Below are 27,723 nucleotides of genomic sequence, written 5' to 3'. Positions count from 1 at the left end.
TGAATGATAGTCACTGTGAAAGGACTTGGAGATTTTTTTTCTTGGCAATACACTTTGGCTATTTTAATATCTATTAAAATCCATTATGAGAAGACACAATTATTTGTTAAAAGGATATTGTGCTCTTTTTCCACCTTTCTAGACATTCTGCTACAAATCCAACTTATCCATTACAAGTTAACCACAATGCTTTAAAGATATTTTCAAAAGAGTAAAACAAATATTTCCTGAGTTGTGAAACAGTTCAGATCCTACCTTGCAAACAGTTATTTCGATCTAATAGGGGTGTTTAGTCCCCTATGGTTTTATGAACATAATTAACCAAGTTTGTCCTACTATCAGCCATCAATCTTGACCAGTAAAACAAGTTTCAATGTATTGTGAATATTTTTCTCTCACTGAAAATCAGACTTTGGTGCTCTGCAGCTTTTGAGTTAGCTAAGACAAATTTGTCCTGAGTCAAAATAATGCAAAGTGAGCTTGAAAGAAAAAGCATAATGTGAGAAGCTAATTCTTATATGAAAATTGATCAAATAAGGCTAAGCAGCATTTTAAAGAAGGGAATTTCTAATATTTGCTTCAGGAAACCAATGATAACAGATGGGGAAAGAAAGACAACGCTTAGTAAAAAGAAAGTTCAAAATGGGTTTACATCAAACATGCCTCACAGCACAATAATATCCCTGCAGTGTGTGTCTGCGAATTGGCAATGTTCTTGCAATATTAGAATACATACATTGAAGAGGAGATCTATGCAAATTGACAAGCAAGTCAAAATATTTATGTTTCTATTTCCATATTTAATCTATTATGAAAGACAAGGAAAACAAATCATCCTGTGGATATTTTGAAGACATCTACTCTTTAATGCACAGGACAAGGAAGGAGTTTTGATTACATCTGTATTTCAATTTGTATCTGTATTCCATGTACTTTAAACCTCTTGTATTTAACTTTTTCCATTTTTCAAACTTGTGTAATAATTTTCAAAATTCTATTTCCTAGCAAGGAATGATGATATGACAATTCCCCCTCATTTGCAGGTAAAACGTTTATTTTCTTTGTGGATTACAATAAAAAAGTGCAAATGTTCATCAATAACAAAATAAATTTACTTCTATATTATAATGTTTTAAAACACATTCGGTAATTTTATTGTTCTGCATTCTTAATGAAATAGCTGACCTAGAAACTCAAATGCATATTACAGGAATGCGATAGCATTTTTAAAAAATCCCATCATTAACGCATCAGTGAAAATGGGTAAAATTAAAGTTAAAATATCAAACACTCCAATGTAATAAATGCTCAATGAATATTCATTCTTACCACTTTTGGGAGAGATGGTGTGATGTCAGACTACAATAAATCCCACACAGCTTGTCTCAATAGCTGACCGTGACAGCGCCTGTCAATTGTAGAGGTAAATCTGGTTTGTGCATAATCAATGGGGAAGGCAGTCTTCCCCATTGATTATGCTTACTTGGTCTGACATACATGTGACTCCAGATCCATAGTAAGGTTGTCGACTCTTGACTGCTCTCTAAAATGGTAGAGCAAGCCATACAGTTGAAGGAGAATTAGGAATGGGCAAAAAATGCTGCCCAAGCCAGATATGCCCATATCCCAAAAAAAAACTTAATGTGAGTCCCAGACATGCACAACACAGAAATCAACCCTTTGGTCCAACTTGGCCATGTTGACCAGATGTCCTATATGAGTCTAATCCCATTTGCTAGCATTTAGCCTATATTCCTCTAAACTTTTCCTATTCATATAACCATCCGGATGTCATTTAAGTGTTGGAATTGTTCCAGCATCCATCACCTCCTCTAGCAGCTCATTCCATACACACATCACCCTCTGTGTGAAAAGGTTGTCCGTCAGGTCCTTCTTAAATCTTTTCCCTCTCACCTTAAACCTATGCCATCCAGTTTTGGACACTCTTACCCTGGGAAAAGACTTTGACTGTTTACCCAATCTGTGCCCTTCATGACAAGGTCACCCTGCAGTCTCTGATGCTCCAAAGAAAATAGACCTAAACTATCCAGCTTCTCCCTTTAGCTCAAACCCTCCAACCCTAGCAAAATCTTTGCAAATCATTTCTGAACCATTTCAAGTTTTGCAACATCTTTCCTATAGTAGGAAGATCAGAATTGAATGCAGTACTACAAAAGTGGCCAAGCTAATAATCTGTACAGCCATAACATAACATCCCAACTCCTATACTCAATGCACTGACCAATAAAAGGGAAGAGTAGCAAATGCCTTCTTCACTACTTTATCTACCTCCGACTCTTTGTTCAGCAACACTCTCCAGGACCTTACCATTATGTGTTTAAATCCTGCCCTGGTTTGCTTTCCCAAAATGCAGCACCTCACATTTATCTAAATTAAACTCCATCTCCCATTCCTCAAACCATTTGTCCATCCGATCAAAATCCCGTTGCACTCAGAGGTAACCTTTCTCACTGTCCACTTCATTAATTTTGGTGTCATCTGCAAACTTACTAACCATTCCTCCTATATTCACATCTAAATCATTTACATAAATGACAAAAAGCTTGGACACAGCACCAATCCTTCTGGCATACTGCTGGTCACCGGTCTCCAGTCAGAAAAGCAACCCTCCACTGCCACCCTGTGTTTTCTCTCTTCAAGTCAGCTCTGTATCCAAGTGGATAGCTCTCCCTGGATTCCATTGAATCTAACATTGCTAATTAGTCTACCAAGCAAAATATTGTTAAACACTTTACTGAAGTCCATTTCAACAGTGTCCACCATTCTGCTTTCATCAATTGCTTTGTTACTTCTTCAAAAAACTCAATCAAGGTAGTGAGACTCAATTTCCCTCACATAAAATCCTGATGACTATCGCTAATCAGTCCTTACCTTCCCAAATACATATAAATCCTGTTCCTCAGAATTCCCTCCAACAACTTACCTTTCACTGACATCAGGCTCACTGGTCTATAGTTTATAGTTCCTGGCTTTTCCTTACCACATTTCTTAAATAATGGCAACACATTAACCAACCTCCAGTCTTCTGGCACCTCAACAATGGCTATCAATGATACAAATATCTCAGCAAAGGGCCCAGCAATCACTTCCCTAGCTCCCCAGAGTTCCACAATACACCTGATCAGGTTCTGAAGGACTTATCCAACTTTATGCATTTTAAGACATCCAGAACCACCTCCTCTGTAATTTATACACTTCTAAAGATTTCACTATTTATTTCCCCAAGTTCTCCAACTTCTATATCCTTCTCCAAATAAACACTGATGCAAAATACTGATTTTATTATCTCACCCATCTCCTGCAGTTTCACACACAGGTAGCTTTGCTGACCTTTCACGGACCCTATTCTCTCACTATTTACTTTTTTGTCCTTCATTTATTTGTAGAATCTCTTTGAAATCTCTCTGCCACAGCAATGTCAGGACCGCCTTTTTTCTGTCCTGATTTCCCACTTAAGTATATGCTTACTGCCCTTATACTCTTCAAGGGATTAACTTGATCGCTACTGTCTACATTTAACATATGCTTCCCTTTTTGTCTTGACCAGAGCCTCAGTTTCTCCAGTTATCCAGCATTCCCCACACTTACCAGCTTTGTCCTTCATATTAATAGGAACACATTGTTCCTGGGCTCTTGTTACCTCATTTTTGAGGGCTTTGCACCTTCCAGCCATCCCTTTACCTGTGCATATCTGCCCTCAATCAATTTTTGAAACTTCTTCCCTAATAACGTCAAAATTCACCTTTCTCCAATTTAGAACTTGAACTTTTGGATCAGATCTATACTTTTCCATAACTATTTTAAAACGAATAGAATTATGATCACTGGCTCCAGTGTGCTACCCCAATCGCACCTCAGCCATGCCTTATTTCTCAAGAGAAGGTCAAATTTTGCTCCTTCTCTCATCGGTACATCCACATACTGAATACGTCCATTTTCTTGTAGACACTTAAATTCCACTTGATCCAAACCCTTAACACTACCGCAGTCCCAGTGTGGACAGTTAAAATCTCCTACCATTACAACCCTATTATTCTTACAAATAACTGAGATAGTCTTATAAACTTCTTCTCAATTTCTCAATGACTACTGAGGGATCTGTAGTACAATCCCAATAAGGTTATCATCCCTCTCTTATTTCTCAGTTCCACCCACATAACTTGCCTGGATGTACTTTCTTCCTGGAATATCCTCCCGAAGTACAAATGTAATGTTATAACTAACCAAATATGCCTCTCCTTCTTCTCACACAACCCCCTTTCTATCCCTCCTATAGCATCTAGACCCTAGAATATTAAGGTGCAAGTCCTGTCCATCCCTAATCCACAATTCTGTAATAGCTATGACATGCCAGGCTCACAACCATGCCCAAAGTTCATCTGTCTCAGCGGTCATGCCTCTCTTATTCAAATAAATTTATCTGTCCTGCCACATTCTCTGCCTTGCTCCTGCCTACCTTGACTGTTTGACTTGCTCCTTTTCTCAACTGCACCAGCCTCAGTCATCTCCTTTCTCACTATCTCTCTGGGTTTGTCTCTCGACCTTCCCTTATTTGTTTAAATCTTGAGTACCTCCAGTATATTAGTCCCCTTCCAATTCAGGTACAACCTATCCTAGGGTAGAAGTAACCTCTAAGAAGAGATTCCACTGATTCAAAAATGTGTATCCATCTCCACTGCCCAGCTCCTTAGCCACACATTCATCTGTTCTATCCTCCTATTACTACTCTCATTAACGTATGGCACTGGGAGTAATCCAAATTTTACTACCCAAGAGGATCTACTTTTGCTTTTGGATCTAAGTGAAAAGATTCATATATTTCATAGTTGGTTTATGTCTGCCATGACTGGAAAAAAATGACAGTTAATGAAGATGCATTCCTTCATTTATTTTGCCTAAAGAACTGGCATAAGAAATAGACCCAATCCACTCTCCAATGACCTCTCCTCATAAGGTATAATTACTATTCAGAGTTCTAATCAGAAAATGAAAATAGCTTAAAAACTGTATCCAGTAGATAGTTCATTGATGTTTTTGGATGAAATATTTCATGAAATCTTAACGACAGACAATGCCTCATACGAAGGATATCCAATGCTTTAGATATTTAAGTATTAAGGCAAATTTGGATAATATGATTCCCTTTGTCAGATGCCTTTGTTATATGTTATGACTTTAAGTGTATTTTGTCCTGTTTTTTGTTTTAGAGATGTATTAGGACAGAAATGCTGAACTGTCAATTTGATTCCAAAAAAATAAAAAGAAACACTTAAGGCCTTGGATTTTATTTTAAATTTAGAATAACAGAAGCAGCCTGAATGGGTGGGTACACGCTCCCCCAGAGCCAACACTTGGTTTTAGCTTATCAGTAGCATTTGCTGGGGTCGTGAAACTGTGCTTGGAAGCTACAGTACACTTCTCCCTGCGACTCTGTTTTCCCATGACGTTTCTTCCTCATGGACTGGAGAACTGCCTGTGAGATAACCTATTTTACTGAATTAGCGTTTGCCAAGGGTGTTTTTATGGGATGTTACTGCATTGGAACGGTTACTGTTTAGGCTTTAAACAGTCAATTATTCTGTTAATTTTTCCCATCAAGTTAATTATTCCAATTTCTTCTTTCTTTTGTTGTATTTTAACTATAGTGTATGAATAAAGTGAGTTTTGCTTCCAATCTGGAAGTTTGACATATTGAATTGCATCCAGAATGCAATGACTGGCACTTGCCTTTAAGATAAGAAAATGTGGGGGTCTAAGCTATCTTCTTAATATATTTTGAGGGAGTTTCATCTGGTCCATAACACATTACATTAGAGAATCAGTAGAATTTCTCAATAAATTGTACTAATAAAATACTATTCAAAATAGACTGTTTTGAGAATCTGACTAAAGATGCTTTGAAGGTTAGAAGGCTTAGTTTAGACATACAGATAATAAAACAATCTACCAAATACAATGATTCCTACTGCTGCTGAAATGACAGAATTGCCATCTGTGGACTGCAACTGGAATGGCACAATGCTGATTGGTAATGATAATAGATTCTTTGCATAATTTGGAAAGATATTTCTTAGAATCAATCTTGTTGAACATTGAGTGATTAGTCTCCTCATTTGAGGTCAAATGGATTAGACAGAGTAAATAAAGGTGCAAACTCTAGATGATCTGTTGGAAAATATAAAATAATGGATGAACTAATTTCTTTTCTATAGTCATATTTTTTACAAACTTTTTTTTGTTCTACAGCAAGAAGAATTTTAGTGATAGGGCGCTTTAGATAATGGGCTTTGCATGCACAACTCAATCAATTTATGGATTGCATACAGATCAATTTGTCCCTTTTGGAATTTCACTATTGACAAATCAACTGCAGAATACTGACTTTATCAGGGAGAATTTCTGAATGCCAGTTAAAGCTTGATATTTACATAGGTGATAATGGTGAGGCAAACGATGTTTGCTCTTGCATCAACCTGACATCCATCCTGGCACCATTGCATCAATTCCTAAAAAAGGGTCAACCATGGAAACGGTCTCACAGCCAGACCCAACATTTCAAATGAAGTAGAGAAACTAAAATCCTCTAATGTACTGGCACACTATGACCCCAAGAAAGAGGTATTTACGTGCATTAGCTCAAACGTGGTCCACTGGAAAGGAATGCCTAATACCTCATGCATCAAGAACTTTGGCTAATGCAAGGCGTAAATATCTTCACTTATCCCCACTTCACCACACTGTCCCTGCCACCCCCTATATCTGCAGCTCCCCCTACACCCACCACCAGTCCCGAAAATAGGTTACACCCGAAACGTTGACTTCTCCACCTCCCGATGATGCCTGGCTTGTTGTGTTCTTCCAGCCTCCTGCCACTCCTCCAGAGTGTTAACAAGGACTGAAATTTCCCACCAGCAGTTCCCTCACATCTGTGGGAATGGCTGGGTAAACTTTGTATTGGTTGCATGTTGTCTATGCAAATCCTTTCTTTTAATCTTTTTAGTCACTGTAGTCAATGTAACTCAAGATGCATAGAGTCCATTCATTAAACACTGGAGCAACAACAGAAAAATTGTGCACATCTGTTGCAACAGATTGAGTCCGGGGCAACTGGTCACAGATAATGGGTCTTTGTTTTAGCCACAGAGATGTACAGCATGGAAACAGACCCTTCGGTCCAACCTGTCAATGCTGACGAGATAACCTAACCCAATCTAGTCCTGCCGGCCAGCACCCGGCCCATATCCCTCCAAACCCTTCCTATTCATATACCCATCCAAATGCTTCTTAAATGTTGCAATTGTACCAGCCTCCACCACATCCTCTGGCAGCTCATTCCATACACGTACCACCCTCTGCGTGAAGAAATTTATATCTTTCCCCTCACCCTAAACCTATGCCCTCTAGTTCTGGACTCCCCCACCCCAGGGAAAAGACGTTGTCTATTTATCCTATCCATGCATCTCATAATTTTGTAAACCTCTATAAGGTTCAAAGTTTGGTGAGGATGTCACCTAGACAGGGGACGAAACGTCTGCAACACAAATTCCCAGCTCGGCGAACAGAACCACAACACCTCTATAAGGTCACCCCTCAGCCTCCGACTCTCCAGGGAAAACAGCCCCAGCCTGTTCAGCCTCTCCCTATAGCTCAAATCCTCCAACTCTGGCAACATCCTTGTAAATCTTTTCTGAACATTTTCACGTTGCACAATATCTTTCCGATAGGAAGGAGACCAGAATTGCATGCAATGTTCCAACAGTGGCCTAACCAATGTCCTCCCAATTCCTGTACTCAATACTCTGCCCAATAAAGGAAAGTATACCAAATGCCTGTTTCACTATCCTATCTACCTGCGACTCCACTTTCAAGGAGCTATGAACCTGCACTCCAAGGTCTCTTTGTTCAGCAATACTCCCTAGGACCTTACCATTAAGTGAATAAGTCCTGCTAAGATTTGCTTTCCCAAAATGCAGTACCTCGCATTTATCTGAATTAAACTCCATCTGCCACTTCTCAGCCCATTGGCCCATCTGGTGCAGATCCTGTTGTAATCTGAGGTAACCCTCTTCTCTGTCCACTACACTTCCAATTTTGGTGTCATCTGCAAATTTAGTAACTGTATCTCTTATGCTCGCATCCAAATAATTTATGTAAATGACAAAAAGTAGAGGTCCCAGCACCGATCCTTGTGGCACTCCACTGGTCACAGGCCTCCAGTCTGAAAAACAACCATCCACCACTACCCTCTGTCTTCTACCTTTGAGCCAGTTCTGTATCCAAATGGCTAGTTCTCCCTGTATTCCATGAGATATAACCTTGCTAATCAGTCTCCCATGGGAAACCTTGTCGAATGCCTTACTGAACTCCGTATAGAATACATCTACTGCTCTGCCCTCAATCAATCCTCTGTTACTTCTTCAAAAAACTCAATCAAGTTTGTGAGACATGATTTCCCACGCACAAAGCCATGTTGACTATCCCTAATCAGTCCTTGCCTTTCCAAATACATGTACATCCTGTCCCTCAGGATTCCCTCCAACAACTTTCCCACCACTGAGGTCAGGCTCACCGGTCTATATTTCCCTGGCTTGTCTTTACCACCCTTCTTAAACAGTGGCACCATGTTTGCCAACCTCCGGCAAATGTCTTCCGGCACCTTCACCTGTGACAATTGATGATACAAATATCTCAGCAAGAGGCCCAGCAATCACTTCTCTAGCTTCCCACAGAGATCTCGGGTACACCTAATCAGGTCCTGGGGATTTATCCACCTTAACCGTTTCAAGACATCCAGCACTTCCTCCTCTGTAATCTGGACATTTTGCAAGATGTCACCATCTATTTCCCGACAGTCTATATCTTCCATTTAGTTACTTCTTAAAGTCAAATGGGATTTTACATATTAGGACAGTTTTAGACCTACCATCGTCCAATAGCCTGGCAGAAACAGTGGTCTAAACTTTGAAGGCTGGACTGAAGAAACAGCCTATAGCCTCACTAGATACCAAGTTGCCATGGTTCCTGTTTAATTATAGGACCACCCCACAAGCAACTACAGGGAGAGCACCAGTAGAGCATGCTAAGTCTGAGCCTCCAAGACTGGGGATAAGGGATGGAGGGGGAATGTGAAAAAGCATGAGGAGCTCCAATGCTGAACCTAAGACTCTGCCAAGCAACAGAGACAGTTTGATACAGGGACAAAGTTTGGTGCAAGAATTATGAAAATGACACTGCATGGATAAAAGGCACAATTGACATGAGGTCAGGACCAGTGACTTATAAAGTCAGAGGAGGTGCGACTGTTCTGTGGACCATTTCAAAGCTGCAAATTCTCAGACTGTATGGCAGTAAAACTTGCCCTGCCTCTTGGAGTCTTCAGAAATCCTTCATGGACCTGATGATCTACCCTCTCCATTAAATTTTGTCATGTTTTCTGAATTAGAGATGGACATGATGGAAGTAGCTGCCTCAACGCTCTGCCTCTGTAAGAAGGGAGTGAAAGTTTACAGAGTAAAAGGTAAAAACAATGACTGCAGATGCTGAAAATCAAATACTGGATTAGTGGTGCTGGAAGAGCACAGCAGTTCAGGCAGCATCCAACAAGCAGCAAAATCAACGGGCTTTTGCCCGAAACGTTGATTTTGCTGCTCGTTGGATGCTGCCTGAACTGCTGTGCTCTTCCAGCACCACTAATCCAGTATATGAAAGTTTACAGAGGCAGTCCAAGCGTGAGTCAAACTCCCATTCATTACACACCTAATGTGTCGCATTCGGAGTTGGAAGAACCTGACCCAAAGGAATTGGACTGCTCTGTGTCTGTGGACTCAGAAGGGTAGGGATGTAGTGATTGTAACAAGGTCAGCCTGTTAGATGTCATAAAGTAGGAATTCCCTGATTGGGGCTGATAATCTGCTTTGATTAGGGAGCCCTGGCTGACACAAAAGGCTCAATGTCAGGGATATTGGAACTCTGAATACCTGACTCAGTGAGAGGCAGTTCTATTATTAAAAGGCTACACATTTGTGAATAAAGGGTGATTGATGATTTGATATTGGCCTCTGAAAAGTTATCTGAGGAAGTATATATTGTAGGTATATCGTCCCAGTGAACTGTCATGTTTGTTTTATCCTTCAAGTGTCCTAGGTACCAAAAATCTTCAGGGCAACATCAAGACTCTGTATGGTTGCTGGGGGTTAACTACTGACATAAAATCAGACAGACATAGGTGGAAAAATGACATGGAATAGACGATCAGCCATGATCTGTGTCAACTGGGCAAACTCAACAGGCTTAAGGGCCTACTCCACTCTTATGTTCCTCAGGGTTTAGTCTGAGATGACTCCCAAAGCCTGCTTGACCTCTGGCTACAGATGAAGAAAGGCACTATACTAGAGCCATGTCCTAACATGAACAATCATTGAACATCTTGAAGATGCAGTGCCATTTCTTTCACTGATCATTTGGTGGCCTTCAGTATAATCCCATCATGGTTTCTCATTACGGTAATCTGCTTTGCCCTGAATAGAATAATTTTACAGAGGTGCAAGGACTGGATCAAGAGGAGGGCCTTTTATGCCTCTCTTCTTCAGGGAATGTGGAGAAGGAATAAGAATAACTGAATTAGATTTACTGTCACATGTACTCATTAGTATAGTGAAACATTTTCAAGTCAGCACTTATGACGTCATATTAGGTACAAAGGCACCTAGGTACAGAATCTTAGGTTCAAAGCAGAAAAATAAAAAAACCATGTTAAAAAATTAAACATTACAGTCCTTCTTAGTTAAAAAGTAGAAAAACAAAAGAAACATAATTAAAGGTTCAACATCGCGGTCCATAAGTGCCCAGCAATTGCAGGGCTCACACACTTCACAAGGGCTCAACCTCTCCTGTTCCAGGCTGTACTTACCCCTGCCGCCATACTAGACTGCCTGCTCTCGTTGGTTGCAACCTGTTGCTACTCTGGCTACCAGCTGCCCTGGGTTGCCTCCTGCTGCTCTCTGTTGGCAGCTTCGGGCTGCCTACTCCCGTACTTGCTGCCCTGAACTGCCTGCTCTTGCTGCCTTGTAGCCTGTGCCTGCTCTGACCGCTGCCTGTTCCTGCTTGTCACTGGCCATCCTGGACTGCATGTTCCTACACTGTCCGCCTCTTGATGACTGCCATCATTGCCAGGACCTCTCTTGCTGCCACATTGGGCTAATCAGCTCTCCGACCACTCCAGCTTGATTTCTCTGCACTGTACAAACCCACACCTCACATAAGACAAGCAGATTAAACAAGGAAAGAAAAAGTAGTGAAAGAATGTAAAACAAGTAAAAATGGATGGAGCAGATGAGCTCAGAGTAGGAGCCTGCATACTGCTGTTACTCCACCACCATCTTAATAATTACCCGAGACAATAGAGGAGGATGAAGCAAGTTCCAGAGGAGACATGTGGCTGGACATGTGCAGGAGGATCAACCAGTCTGTCCCAGGTCTGCAGGCCATCATGGCTGCAAGGGCCATGTTAATTCAGCAATGGTTCACTTGACCAACTCCCAGGCCAGTGTTAGATCATTCTGCAGCTCATTTTGCATTGGATAAAATTATTATCCAATGAACACATCTGAATTACTTTTTTTTTCCTAAAAGCATTGAGAATTGGACTTCCACTACCAATGTCCCATATTACAGACCATGGAACACCATCAATCCCAGGCTTCTTTCTCACCTTAGCATTCATTTCATTCTCAGCATCAAGCTTGAATGACATATAGGTCTGGCTGAAATCATAGTCAGTTATTCTTTCTATAGAGGAAATGAAATTAAGAAAGACAACTTTACTCCAGTGACCCATTAAGTGTGAGGTAAAGTGCAGTGCCTGCATCCATGCCCATTTCTACAGACTGTGCTCCCCACTGTGGCTAATGATGTGGAGCAGTCTACTCCATTGTCTCTGCTCACAACTGAGATGCCTGTAGCTTTCATGTTCATTGTGGAAGTGCCAATGTTCACTAATCCTCTACGACAACTGAGGCTGTCATTGCCAGGGCAGCCTCTTGCTATTTATCTGGTTCCTAATCAGAAGGGCCAAGGAGTGCCTTTCAGGTTGTTGCAGTAAATGGCTCTCCAAGAGGTTATCCACTCAATCAATGGGAGAAGTTCATACCCTCATATTTGAGACATTATGAAACACACAAGCAAGGACTCCTCCATTGTCCATCCATGCTTTGAAATACCTCAAGAAACTCTAATGTTCAGCAATTGGCATTCCAAAATGACACTCCTTTTGGTAAATCTGAAACACAGCAGCTGCTCTGGCATCTATCTACGGCCCTCTGTGCCTCAGCATCCTCCAATCCATCTCAACTGGATGGTGACTGGCTTGGAGGGGAACACAATCGCCTCCAAGTTCCCCTCCATCCCACTCAACATCCTGACTTAGAAATATATCACTATTCTTCACTGCTGCTGGCTCAAAATCCTGGAATTCCCTCCCTGGATGTCACCACAGGAAATGGCATCACCAACCCAAGGAAACTCAACATATAAACAGAAAGCAGGCTACACCACCAGTGCTTCATCTGGAGGCTCACTGAAGATGTTACTTAGTATGGTGACAAACATCTGAAAACAAACCTTCCAGCTCAGCGAGCCAAGATTCCTAAACGTTTGACCATTGACTGTGTAATTTTCACCTGTAGTTGACCTTGCAAAATGCCTCAAATCACTTTTATCCAAATTAAACTCCATCTGACAATTTGATGCCAATGCCTCCAACTGATGTATATCCTGCTGTGTCTTCTGACAGTTTTCCTCATGCACCGCAACTCCACTATAGGAAATAACATCACCAAAACAAGGAAACTCAAACATACAAATAGAAAGCAAGCTCCACACCAATGCTTCATCTGGAGGCTCACTGATGTTGTTACTTAGTATGGTGATGAAACATCTGAAAAACAAACGTTTCAGTTCAGCGAGCAAACCTACATCCAGAACCTCAACTTGAGCTACAAATCTTCTCAAAACTTGCTAATCTTTAGGAATATTGATATGTAGAGGAATCAGGGTGTGCAGGACCACATATCACTGAAGATGGCAGGTGGATAAGGTAATAATAAAAGGCCTATCACATGCTTGCTTTCATTGGAAGGGAGATTGAGTATAATGTTAGGCAAGTTATGCTGCAACTTTATAAACCTTAATCAGGCCACACCTGGAATATTGCATAAAGTTCTGGTCACCACACTACCAGAAGGATGTGGATGCTTTGGAAACGGTACAGAAAAGGTTTACCAGGATGTTGCTTGGTATGGGGGATTTTAGCTATGAAGAAAGTTTGGATAGACTTTATTTTCACTGAAATATAGGAAATTGAAAGGTGACCTGAAAGACGTTTATAAGATTGTGACTGATATTGGATAGAGTGCAAAGTATGAGGCTTTTTCCCAGGGTGGAGGGGTCAATTACTAGTGGACACAGGTTCAAGGTGTAAAGGAGCGGGATGTTTAAAAGAGATGCGCTATGCATGGTTTTTACACAAATGATGATGAGTGCATGGAACGCACTGCTAGTGGAGGTAATGGAAGCAGACACAGTAGCAGCATTCAAGAAACACCTGGATGAATAGGAAGGGAATAGAGGGATACTAATCTTGTAAGTGAAGACAGTTATAGTATGGAAGGGCAAAATGTGTTATTGTAGGCTTGGTGGGCCAAAGGGTCTGTTCCTGTGCTGTATTGTTCTTTGCTGTTCAAATCTGACTGATGCATTTCCTCACAACATTTGGAAAGCAGTTCACTAGCTATGAAATGCAAGTCTTGTGTATTTTTAACCTCGAAGTTTGACTCTTCAAATGCCTGGTCTCCCACATATTACCTTCTGTAAATTTGAAAGTATCTACAGCTCCTGTCTAGATCCAAACCAGGATCAAGTGTTATGGACCAGAAGCGACCTTCTCAGAATATTTTAAGAAGGTAGCCTAGACCCTAACCTTTTCTTATTTTAAAGGCAGATGTGAAGTAGATATTCTAGGTGTGATGCATCTTGTCAAACCACTCAACTTTCAGCAAAACACAATTTATTTATCCAAGATGGAGGATGGGAAAAATTGTGGCTATAAGAGCTACTCCTTTTTTGAATTAATTTAAGTGTTGACGGTGATGTCCTCAAATTCCAGGAGCAGCAATGACTGTTTTATATGCTGTTGCATTGTTTTGGAACTTTGGAGAAAAAAGATCAAAACAAAGGCACTTTTAAAGGGAGAAAGACAGAAAAAAGGCACATTTACCATGTGAGACCCTCACATGGTCAATGAGGGAGACAGAGAAAGAAACCTACATTGCTGACTGACACAGCAGTGAATCTGCACAGTTATTGCCTTTGCTGTTTGAGTTCATGTATCTCAAGAGATCGAAGTGTGTCTAGGAAAAACTAATAAGCAACAAGATTCACAGCTGATTTTGGAGGATCCTGTGTGGGAGAGCTCACAGCAAAGGAACTGATAAGTGTATAGTTTTTAAGAGTAACATCAAGTCAAGTAGGGCATAGAATGGGTTCTTTCTTGATTATGTGTTTCATTGACATCTGTCTCTTAAAGAAATTTTTAAAATATATAGCTTGCAGCACTGCTTTTTTAGAGCAAAAAGACAGTACTATTTTCTGGGTCTGTCGATTGTGAAGAAGCAAAGATGGCCTTTAGTCGAGTGATATGCTCTTCCTGTCAGATGTGGGAGTTTCGGGAGAGTTTCCATGTTGCTGATGATTGTGACTACAGGAAGGATTTGCGACCAAAGACACTATCAGATCCATGGATTGGTTGGAACGGCAGTTAGAGGCAATAAGGGATTTACTAGTGCTAGAGGGTACGATGGATGGCAATTATAGGAAGTGAGAAAAATTACAGATATAGTCAGGGTTAACTCCAGGAAAGGTAGGAGTGATAGGCAGTAGTGCAGGAGCTTTCTGTGGCTGTCCCCATTTCAAATAAGTATGCTGTTTTGGAAAATGTAGGATGTGATGAATTGTCAGTGGAATGTAGCAAGAACTGCTAAGTTTCTAGTATCGAGACTGCTCTAATGTAATGAGGGGTACATCAGGTTCCTAGTGATCAATTGTGATAGGGGACTCTGTAGTTAGAGGCACAGACAGATGTTTCTGAGGTCAGCAGCAAAAAATCAGAATGGTGAGTTGCCTCCCTGGTACCAGGATCAAGGACATCTCAGAGGGTGCAGAATGTTCTCAAAAGGGGAGAGGGACCAGCAGAAGGTCATTGTATACATTGGAACTAATGACATAGGAATAGAAAAGGATGAGATTCTGAAGGGAGAATATAAAAAGGTTAGGCGGGAAATTAAAAAGGAGGTCCTCTAGTGTAGTATTATCTGGATTATTCGTGGTTCTACAAGCTAGTGAAGGTAGGAATAGGAGGATAGAGCAGATGAATGCGTAGCTGAGGAGCTGGTACAGGGGAGAAGGGTTCACATTTTTGGATCATTGGAATCTCTTCTGGAGTAGAAGTGACCTGTACATAAAGAGGATTGTACCTGAATTGGAATGGGTCTAACATACTGGCAGGGAAATTTGTGAGAACTGCTCTGGAGGATTTAAACTAGTAAGGTGTTTGGGGGGAGGAGGAGGGGGAAGGTGTGGGGAATGAGGGACCAGGGAAATAGTGAGGAAAGAGATCAATCTGAGACTGGTACAGTTGGGAAATGCAGCAACTCAAACACAGTCAGGACAGGCAGGAACAAAGCAGAGAATAAGGGGGGACTGATAAATTAAATTGCATTCACTTCAATGCAAGAGGCCTAACAGGGAAGGCTGATGATGAACTCCGGGTATGGTTAGGAACATCAGTCTGAAATATTATAGCAATTACAGAAATGTGGCTCAGGGATGGACAGGACTGGGATCTTAACGTTCCAGGATACATATGCTTTAGGAAGGCTAGAAAGGGGAACAAGAGAAGAAGAGGGAGTGGCGTTTTGATAAGGGATAGCACTACAGCTGTACTCAGGGAGGATATTGCTGGGGATGCATTCAGAGAAATTATTTGGGTAGAACTGGGAAATAGGAAAGGGATGATCCCTTTATTGGGATTGTATTGCAGACCCCCAATATTCAGCAGGAAATTGAGAAATAAATTTGTAAAGGAGATTTCAGTTATCTGTTAGAATAATAGGATGGTTATGGTAGGGGATTTTAACTTTCCAAACAAAGACTGGGACTGCCATAGTGTTAAGGGTTTACATGGTTAACAATGAATTTGTTAAGCTTGTACAAGAAAATTTTCTGATTTTATGATGTACCTACTGGGGAAGGTGCAAAACTTGACTTATTCTTGGGAAATAAGGCACGACAGGTGACTGAGGTGTCAGTCGGGAGAAGCACTTTTGGGCCAGCGAACATATTTCTATTAGCTTTAAAATAGTGATAGAAAAGGATAGATTGGATATAAAAGTTAAAAGTTCTAAACTGGAAGGAGGCTAATTTTGATGGTACTAGGAAAGAGTTTTCAAAACTGATTGGGGACAGATGTTCGCAAGTAAAGAGATGCCTGGAAAATGGAAAGCTTGCAAAAATGAGATCATGTGAGTCCCGAGACACTATATTCCTGTTAGGTTAAAAGGAAAGACTGATTGTGCCTATAATGAAGACTGACTGATGATGGGCTTTGCCCAAAACATAGATTCTCCTGCTCCTTAGATGCTGCCTGACTGTGCTTTTCCAGCACCACACTCTCGACACTGATCTCCAGCATCTGCTGTCCTCACTTTCTCCTCCCTGAAAGGAAAGATTGGTAGGTTTAGGGAAAGCTGGATGATGAAAGAAATTGCGGTATTACTTAAGAAAAAGAAAGAAGAGTACGCCGGGTATAGACAGGAGAAATCGAATGAATCCTTAGAAGAGTATAAAGGCAGTAGAAGTATACTTAAAAGGGAAATCAGGAGAGCAAAAAAAAGGACATAAGATAGCTTTAGCAAATAGAGTTAAGGTGAATTCAAAGGGAGTTTATAAATCCATTAAGGACAAAAGAGCAATTAGGAAGAGAATAGGGCCCCTCAAAGATCAGCAAGGCAGCCTTTGTGTGGAACTGCAGGAGTTGGGGGAGATACTAAACGAGTATTTCGTATCAGTGTATTGAATGTAGGGAAATAAATAGCAACATCTTGAAAAATGTCCATATTACAGAGGTGGTGGTGCTGGATGCCTTGAAAGGCATAAAAGTGAATAAATCTGCAGGACCTGATCAGGTGTACCCTAGAACTCTGTGGGAACCTAGGGAAGTGATTGCTGGGCCCCTTGCTGAGATATTTTGATTATCGATAGTCACAGGTGAGGTGCCAGAAGATTGGAGGCTGGCTAATGTGATGCCACTATTTAGGAAGGGTGGTAAGGACAAGCCAATGAACTACAGACAGGTGAGCCTGACATTGGTGGTGGACAAGTTGTTGGAGGGAATCCTGAGGGACAGGATTTACATGTATTTGGAAATGCAAGGACTGATTAGGAATAGTCAGCCTGACTTTGTGCATGGGAAATCATGTCTCACTAACTTGATTTGAGTTTTTTGGAGAAGTAACAAAGATGATTGATGAGGGCAGAGTGGTAGATATCATCTATATAGCTTTCAGTAAGGCATTCAACAAGGTTCCTCATGGGAGACTGATTAGCAAGGTCAGATCTCATGGAATACAGAGAGAACTCACCATTTGGATACAGAACTGAGTCAAAGGTAGAAGACAGAGGGTGGCGGTGGAGGGTTGACTTTCAGACAGGAGGCCTGTGACCAGTGGTGTGCCACAAGGATCAGTGCTGGGTTCACTGTTTTTTATCATTTATATCAATGATTCAGATGTGAACATGGGGGGGTATAGTCTGTAAATTTGCAGATGACCCCAAAACTGGAAGTGTTGTGGCCAATGAAGAAGTTAACCTCAGATTATAATGGGATATTGATCAGATGGGCCAATGGGTTGAGGAGTGGCAGATGGAGTTTAATTTAGATAAATATGAGGTGCTGCATTTTGGAAAAGCAAATCAGAACAGGACTTATACACTTAATGGTTAGGTCCTGGGGAGAGTTTCTGAACAAAGAGACCTTGGAATGCAGGTTCATAGCTCCTTGAAATTAGTGTCACAGGCTGATGGAATAGTGGTGGTGGTGTTTGGTATGCTTTCCTTTATTGGTCAGAGTATTGAGTACAGGAGTTGGGAGGTCATATTGTAGCTGTACAGGACATTAGTTAGGCCACTGTTGGAATATTGTGTGCAATTGTAGTCTCCTTCCTATTGGAAGGATGTTGTGAAACTTGAAAGGGTTCAGAAAAGATTTACAAAGATGTTGCCAGGGTTGGAGTATTTGAGCTACAGGGAGAGGCTGAACAGGCTGGGGCAGTTTTCCATGAGTGTCAGAGGCTGAGGGATGATCTTGTAGAGGTGTATAAAATCACATGGGGTATGGATAGGATAAATAGACAAGGACTTTTCCCTGAGGTGGGTGAGTCCAGATCTAGCAGGCATTACAGCATTTAAAAGGCATCTGGATGGGTATATGAACAGGGAGCGTTTAGAGGGATTATGGGCCAAGTTCTGGCACATGGGACTAGATTAGATCAGGATATCTGGTCAGAATAGACAAGTTGGACTGAAGGGTCTGTTTCCATGCTGTACATCTCTATGACTACAGTTGAAACACAAACAAAAGAAAACAGAATCTAGAATAATTTAACTATTGAAAAACTCAACTGACCCGACACAGCAACTTAATAAAGGATCTGCTCCAATTCTCATCATAGCTCAAACATACTCATGGGCAAAAGGTAAATTCAAACATAGATTCTTACAGGCAGGAGATATTTCAGAGAGAAAAGTCAGTTCTGGATCATCTGCTGAAGCATAGAACCTTTTTGCACTGCGGCAGCTTCTGCTACAGCTAAACCAGCAGCTTCTGAATGTTACAACTAAACCAAACTAGAAAAGTCCTGAACTGGGAGAACTGGCCACACCCCTGCCATTGTTAAATTAGGGACTTTCCCATCTCTCTTCAGAAATATCCAAGGATGAAATAATCTCGTTAAAGTAGCAACACCGTCACACCAAGTTTTGTTCATCCAACACTCCTCTTTGCTTACTGGTTTCCAGTTAAGCAGCTCAATTTTCAGATTCTTATCACTATTTTCAAATCCCTTGACAGCCTTACCCCTTCCTTCTGTAGTACCTTTCAGTTTATAATTCTACTTATCTAATTCAGACTTCTTTGTTATCTCCAAATTTAATTGCTTCAGAAAACTTGCAATTTCTTGCCAAACCTCTCTACTTCCCAAACTTACTTTCTTCCTTTAAAATTGTCCTTAAAAACCATCTCTCTAGAATGCATATTGTTTATATGGCCAATTATCTCCTCATGCAGTTCAATGTTCAATTTTGTTTGATATTGCTTCTTTGAAGAAACTTGGAATCATTTTATTATATTATAGGACAATATTAATGCAAATCGTTGTTCAGAAGTAAACCACTGACTTGGCTTCCAGCAGGGAGCTGTAGCAATTTTCTGCATGGCTAAGTGTTAAATTTCCAATATGCAAAAATCCAACAGACCATGCTTCCCAATGGTATTAGCAAATGAACCCCATTAAATTACAATCAATCAGACAGATTTTTCCCACAAAGAACACATGTTTGTAATTCAAGAGAATGTACGCGAAATGCTTGCCATCTGATGACTATATGGCCAAATTATTATCTTGTGTTGTTGACAAATCTAGCTCTGCAATGCGAAATAAAATTTCATAGAATTTACTCTATAGAATACTGTATATTTATGCCTTGTGACAACTCCATTCATCAAACAGTTGAAAACCATAACTACCAATATGGATGATGACAGAATTAACAATGCCATTTTTCTTTTCTGTCAATAATTTTCAAATCATTAATGATAGATTCTTTTTCAATCATGAAGGGAATAGCTGACCTGAAACATTTTGCTGGTTATATTTTAAAAATAATTTGAGAACGTTATGAGTCTAATCATATCACATCATGAAGTCGATTAGAAGGAAAGACAACCAAAATAGTTGGAATTGCACAACTTACATATATGCAGTAAATAGCCTATTTAGCTCATGGTGTAAGAAGCGATATATTAGCATTTATTGGAGACTGTCTATTAACATGTAACAGATAGCTGTCACAAATGTGCAATTTTCTGGTTTACAATTTATATTGAATTGTGTCACAGAGATCAGTACAATAACTTCAACTTTTTAAACTTTATAAAAGTGACTTGGATGAATGGATTGAGGTATCTTTGCTAAATTTGCTGATGACATAGAAATAAATAGAAAAGGAAGCTGTGAAGAGGATATAAGGAAGCTACAAAAAAAAGGGATACAGACAGGTTAAGCGGATGGCCAAAAAATCTGTTAAATGGAGCATAATGTGGGAAAATGTGGGAGATTTTGTCAAGAAGAATAAAAAAGAAACATGTTATCTAAATGGTAAGAAATTTCAGAGTTTGGAGATGCAGAGGGATCTGGATATCCTAACCAATGAGATAAGAAGAATAATCACCACAGAAATAATTAGGAAGGCTAACAGGCTTCATCATATATTGAGGGGAATTGAATACAAAAGTATGGAGGTTATGCTCCAGTTATACAGGGTATTAGTAAGACCACACCTGGAGTAACATACACTGTATTGGTCTCCATATATAAGAAATTATGTAAACTCACTGGGAGCAGTTCAGAAGACCTTTACTAGACTAATAGCAAAAATGTAGGAACAAATTACTGCAGATGATAGAATCTGTACTGAAAACAACAAATGCTGGAGATCACAGCTGGTCAGGCAGCATCTATAGAGGGAGGCTAATGTTTCAAGTCATAGAGTAATAGAGCATGAAAACAGGCTCTTTTGTCCACACTGGTCGATGCTGACAATGGTGCCCACTCAGCTAGTTCCAATTGCCCCATCCCTATCCAAATGTTTTTTTAAAAAAATGTTGCTATTGTAACTGCCACAACCATCTTCATAGAGCCTTTTTTTTTGGTCAGAGGAGGACGAAGAGTGAGAAACACCAATATAGTGTTTTGGGTTTAACCACACATTGACAGGACCTCTGAGCTGCTACACAGTCATGATGACCATGATGATTCTCAGCTGCCCTCTGGTTCACTGTCTCACAGAGGGTATCCTGTCGAAGTCTCCTGTCCCAGTCATGGTGACTGTGGCAATGTCTCCTAAAATCCCACCATGATGACTCTCAGCTACACTCTGATTCACTGCCCTTCTTTGCTGTCTCATGGAGTGTGTCCTGCAGAAGTGTCCTGTACAGTCTAGATAACTCTTCATCAATAGCTAAAATACACATGTTGTCTCATGAGGAAAGATTGGACAGGCTAGGCAAGACCTCTTGACAGGTCTTAACACATCTGATGTGGAAAGGATGTTTACTTGTGGAAGGATTTAAATTAGGGATTGCTGTTTAAAAATAAGGGGTCACCCATTTAAGATGAAGGGAATCTTTTTCTCACAGTGTCATGATTTTTTGTAACTGTCTCCCTAAAAGGCTGTGGAAGCAGAATCTTCGCAAGTTTTAAGACAGAGGTAAATAGATTCCTGATTATCAAAAAGATGGAAAATTATTGGTGGTAGGCAGACATGTACATTAATCAGAGCAGACTCGACTTTATTGAAAGGCACAGCGGGCTCAAAGGACCTATCAGCATACATTTGCTACTGATTTTTGTTATGATCACATGTCTTTGCTTGCAAAAATTTTCATATCTTTTCCTTGCAGTTGACTTGTATATTGTCTAGATTTTCACTATCTTTCAAATTCCAGAATGAACAGATTCTTGCTAACAAGCGGTCTTTTCCCCACTACAATACCAGAAAGTTTTCTAGATACAACAACCAGAGCATTAAAGATTTATAGCTCACTGCTCATTAAGTGTCTGATGTATTTATGAATATTTGCGGAAGCAAGAATACAGAAATGTTTATCATTACTTCTCAAAGAATTTTATTTTTGAAATGATTCCCAAACCAATCTTCTTTTCCAATTAGTCTGACATTTGCAGCAGCAAAATTCCAATGTAAATCCTTTAGTAATTTTTTTTTATTAGATTACTTACAGTGCGGAAACAGGCCCTTCGGCCCAACAAGTCCACACCACCCCGCCGAAGCGCAACCCACCCATACCCCTACATCTACCCCTTACCTAACACTACGGGCAATTTAGCATGGCCAATTCACCTGACCTGCACATCTTTGGATGCAAGCATCTAACTCCAATTTAAGATTCATTTAACCTTTACAAAGGTTTCCATTCTTAAATCACTGGCACATTTAATTTTCCTTCCTTGGCTTCATTTAAAATAGTTTTGTAGAAGTGATACAGAGTGATAAACCCTGTGTATAAATACATATTTAACAATGTAGAAGCTAAGTTAATTATTTAGTAAGAGTCTTAACATGAGATTTCTTTACTTTTAATAAAAGGGAAGTACATAAGAAGTCTGAGGAAGCCATTTTGTTTTCAGATTAGTCCCTTCTTTGTACGACTAATTAGTTCAACTAACTACTACCCTCCATTTAAATCATGATTACATTGATGTTAAAAAATGAGCCTTACAGAAGATGCAAAAATAAGTATTACATACATACAAGCTCACTTTGGGAATTTTCGTCATTTCTCGATTAGACCATCTGTCATTACCATCTGAATTTGCCATATAGAAACCAGAAATTCCAATAGACGATAGACACTTTTGTTTTAAATATTGAAATGAGAGTTGAATTTAAGATGTATGCATCCAACCATGATCGTTTCTGATTGTAAATTCTGTATAATACATTTCTTCATCTGTGACATGAGCAATCTATAAGATCCTAAAATGTAGTAACTGCTTCATCATTTTTCAGACTTTAGAACACTTCATCTTAACTACTCCGGTAATAACCTAAATTCTATTTGCCACTGCTGAATGATGTTGAAGGCCTCAATGTACTTGATTTTCATTCATTGTGATCTTGAAATTCTATTAATAGAACTTAAGTGTCCTTCCTTGCGGTGGATTTTGTTGTAGAGAACATTTAATTAGGTGGGAGCTTGGGGACTCTGCTAACTTCCTGCTTTCCCAATTAGATCCTTGGCAGAAGGGCCACGTAGAACTTCTTATGGTTCCCAAAGGGAGCTATTGTTCTAATTTACTCACTGCTTGATCGAGGGGCTTGTCATTGGGAAGAGGGGGAGGAGTTACTGAGAACCACCTCCTTGCTGCTAACTCACCTCATCCTCTGTCCACCAGGAAACCCAGCCTGATTTGTGGCCTGGGATCCAGTGACAACATTAGACCTCAGGCACTGTCTACCAAGCAAAACTGCCATTCTCTAGAGCAGTGTGCCTCTGGCTTGCAGTTCTTGGTCAGTGGAACTTCGCACGCCCCCAGGCTTTTGAGGTCCATCACTGTCCAATTACATGATAGAGATAGTGTACAGATTCCTGTTGCCTTCATCAGATTCTAACTTCTCAAATCATTCCTTCATCTTATCATCCCTAAAGTGAATTTACCGTCATTCAATTTTCATTGCTATCCCAGTAAGTTTCAATTGAACTGTTTATGACTACTCCATTTCTTATGTTGCAAATTCCTGGTATACAATGACAATAACATTGTTTGTTAAAAAAAAAGTGTCACTCAGTAAATTCCCTGCTATAGGTTCTTTCTTAAATTACCTTTTCTGGTTGCCTCAAAATGCAAGGTTTACATGATTTACCAATAGGAACTTTCATTTTCATTCCCATCCACCAAGAACTGCGAGCCAACCCAAACAAGCAGACAAAACACATCCAAAAACTCTAGCCACTCTCCCCTACATCAAAGACATCTCTAAATGACAGCCAGACTACTCAGACCCTTTGGCATCATGGTCGCCCACAAACCCACGACACTAAACAGCAGCTAATGAATTTGAAAGACCCTATCCAGACAACAAACCAAGCTAATGTCATTTACAAAATACTGTGCAAGGACCGTAACAAACACTACATTGGACAAACAGGCAGAAAACTAGCTACCAGGATACATGAACACCAACTAGCTGCAAAATGACATGACCCTCTCTCACTAATATCCTTACATACAGATAAGGAAGGACACCACTTCGACTGGGACAACACATCCATCCCAGGACAAGTGGAACATGCACATGCATGAGAATTCCTAGAGGCATTCCAACTGGAACTCTATCAATAAACACATCGAGTTAGATCCCATCTACCACCCCAAGAAAAAAAACAGGAAATGACATCACCAACCCAAACATATAAATAAAAAGCAGGAATCATGAACAGTGCTTCACCCGGAGGCCCACCAAAGATGTTACCTAGTAGGGTGACGAAACATCTGGAAATAAACCTTCCAGCTCAGCGAGCAAACCTACACCCAGAACCTCAACCTGAGCTACAAATCTTCTCAAAATTCGCTAATTCATCAACTTCCTCAGTAAATATCAATGCTTCAATAAACTTAAAGCTACAACAGCAAAGAAATCACTAATGTGCAAAATCCACGGTGTTTAAATTGATAGAAGACAACAGGCATATGTGAATGAATTTTTTTTTCAAGACAACTGACACATTTCTACATACAAAAAAAATCATACTTAACATACATGCCACAGAATGTTGAAGTAACAACTAATGTTTCACAATCATAGAGATACACAATTGGAAGATTGTAACCAAGCTGTGAAAACCCTATTGCAGCATTTTGGATTAGATTAGATTCCCTACAGTGTGGAAACAGACCCTTCGGCCCAACAAGTCCACACTGACCCCCTGAAGAGTAGCCCACCCAGACCCATTTCCCTCTGACTAATGTACCTAACATTATGGGCAATTTAGCACAGCCAATACACCTGATCGGCACATCTTTGGAATGTGGGAGGAAACCAGAGTAAATCCACGCAGACACTGGGAGAATGTGCAAACTCCACACAGACAGCCCAGAGGCTGGAATCGAACCTGGGACCCTGGTGCTGTGAGGCAGCAGTGCTAACTGCTGAGCCACTGTGCCACCCTAACTGTCTATATCAAATTCATATTTAACAACTGACACTATTTATTACAGTAGGATCCATGACATTTTTCAAAGTGTAGCAGCTCCAGAATTTGCAAACCGAAACTGGAGATTCCAAATTCATTTGTATGAAATTCAGGGTTATAATTTTTTCTTGGAGCTCAGTTAACTGAGTATTCTTTTACTGACAGGTTTAAAATTGATGTATAGTCTTTGCAGGTTCCTTCTCATCCTCTCTCTTGCAACCAACCCTCCCCTTATACCTGTCTTGCAGACCCCTGCTTTTCAATTGACACACAGGCAGCCCTCAAAAGTAAGTACTCAGTTCCCCTTCCTGATCTCAGTCTCTGGAAAATACTCCCCCAGGGACCACTGATTTCAGTAAACTTATGGATTGTTCAAACCTGATAATAAATCAATGGACTCGGCAGATCGCTGACGATTGATTGCTGAGCATGGTGAAACAATGATTCATTTTGTTCCTAAATCAAGCAATTGACTGCAATACTGAGTGCCTGGACAATTAAGTGTGCAGTTGGGTGGCCAGGTGGCTCAGTGGTTAGCATTTCTGCCTCAACACCATGGACCTGGTGCTGCCATGGACAACGTGACTGTCTGTGTGGAGCTTGCATGTTCTCCCCAAATTTGTGTTGGCTTCTGCTGGGCAGTCCCGTTTCCTCCCATGGTCCAAAGGTGCACAAGTTCAGCGGATTGGCCATGCTAAAGTTCCCTGTAGTCTCTAGGGATATGCAGGCCAGGTGGATTAGCCGTGGTAAATGCAGTGTTGTGGGGAGAGAGTACGGGTTTGGGTGTGATGCTCTTTGGAGGATAAGTGTCGAACTTGATGGGCTGAAAGCATCTTTCTGCATAGTAGGGATTCTATGTTAAGGCAGCAATTAATTATATCACTGGGTTGATTGTGTTGATGTGGTCTTGAGAAGTTCCTATCCATGTGTAGACACAAGCAATTGCTGGGATGGCAGAAAGCAACTTAAAATAGCAGCCATGTCCTAATACAATTAAACCTTATATAAGCTGGACTCCCACAGGCAAAGGGAGAACTTGGAGATAAAATCAAAAGGATGAAAACATCAAGAAGACAAAAGGAAGTGATATCACAGGCCTACTCCACTGTTGAAAGATTGACTAAGCAGGTGATGGTAATCATATTGGGGCTGTAACTTAAAAACTTGAAATATGTTTTAAGGAATGATAAATTATGCATTGATCAAACCAATCCAAACTTTGTCGTAAACATAAATTTGCACGCATCTCAGTAGTAATTCAAACTAAAAGAACAGCAGATGATGTAGCTGAAATCACCAGCAAATCTGACTAAATGATGAATGGGGAAGGTCAACACTACATAGGGACCTGAACTCTGGAGAACCAACTCTTTGATCATGAATTGGCCAGTGTACATAAATGTGCCCTCTGGCCTTGGTCCTAAATTCATATCAGCACCTTATTCTTAAATTATGCCCATTTTTTGAATAGCCTAACCAAGGGAAACATCTTACCTGCAGGTATCCTCTCTATCCTTTCAAGGATTTTGTAGATTTCAATTACGCTACTTCTCATTCGTCAAAACTGTAGAGAATAGAGGCCCAGTTTCTAAAAAGTCTTGTGAACTTTCTTTTTGCACTCTTCTTTGGCAACTTTATCCTTCCTGACGTAAGGAGATCAAAAATGTGAATAGTACTCCAAGTGTGATTGAACCAAACTTCTATACAATTGATCCAATAGGCATTTCACTACTCCTGCACTCGATTCATCTTCTTAATATCTTGCTGCCCCTGCCTGTTAATCATCATGACTTATTAACAAGGACACCTGGATTGCTTTGTACATCTACACTTTGCCAGCTTTCACAATTTCAGAAATACACTGCACATCTGTTTCCCCCTACTAACCTTACATTTTCAACATTGTATTCCATCTGTCATATTCTTGTCCATTTACTTAAGCTTGTTCAAATCCTCCTGAAGCTGCTTAGCACGTTCCCATTAAGTTTGTATCATCTGAAAATTTGGAAATATTACATTTGATCCCCATGTCTGTTTTCCTATCCAAAGACATTATTATTCATCTTTAGATTTAGGTAGAATTTGAATTTGGATCCCCAGCTCAGAGGTAGAGACATTGTCACTGCACCAGAAGAGCCCCTTGTTGATCCTCTGAGGAGAAGTGCTAGAGTTTGCAGCATCTCCAACCATGGTTCCCACCAGAGATCCCTAGAGTCCTGGTCCTTCAGACTCCCAAAGTGCTAAGTGAAAGTAGAAAAATAAAATATCTGCTAGATATCTCATAGTTGAAAATAACTGAAATGTGATAAGGGAAAGCGCCTGCATAGAGGCATCACTGATAGTGATGCCTCTATTTTATTTTTTTCATTTTGTTTGCTACAGGAGAGATTGTTAAGGACAAGGTGATCATCCTTCTGTGGACACTGTGCAAAAGAAGATACCGAACAATCCCACACAATTAGGGAATGAAAAGATAGGGTTGAGGGTGAATTCAAACATGGAAAGCTGAGAAGATGAGGTTTAAATCACCTACATAAGAACAACTGTATAGTCACAAATCCAGTACAGCCAATCAGTAAAGGGAAAAACTGGTGTGTACA

General features: G+C 40.3%; 1 protein-coding gene across 8 annotated transcripts in view; it reads right to left on the bottom strand.

Moving 5' to 3' along the window:
- rgs20 (regulator of G protein signaling 20) overlaps nt 1–27,723 on the bottom strand; it is a 278,451-nt gene that overhangs the window by 116,157 nt on the left and 134,571 nt on the right. Inside the window, exon 2 of one of the 8 annotated variants that reach the window (XM_072570539.1) lies at nt 26,618–26,766. The exons of the other annotated variants lie outside the window; for them this stretch is intronic. The gene's annotated coding sequence lies outside the window, so the exon portion shown is untranslated. The remainder of the gene's footprint in view (nt 1–26,617; nt 26,767–27,723) is intronic. 8 annotated transcript variants of the gene reach the window in all.

Source organism: Chiloscyllium punctatum, chromosome 5 (assembly GCF_047496795.1).
Source record: "Chiloscyllium punctatum isolate Juve2018m chromosome 5, sChiPun1.3, whole genome shotgun sequence".
Lineage (NCBI taxonomy): Eukaryota > Metazoa > Chordata > Chondrichthyes > Orectolobiformes > Hemiscylliidae > Chiloscyllium > Chiloscyllium punctatum.
Note: the sequence above shows the minus strand (reverse complement) of the source record. Positions and strands in the feature narration are given on the sequence as shown.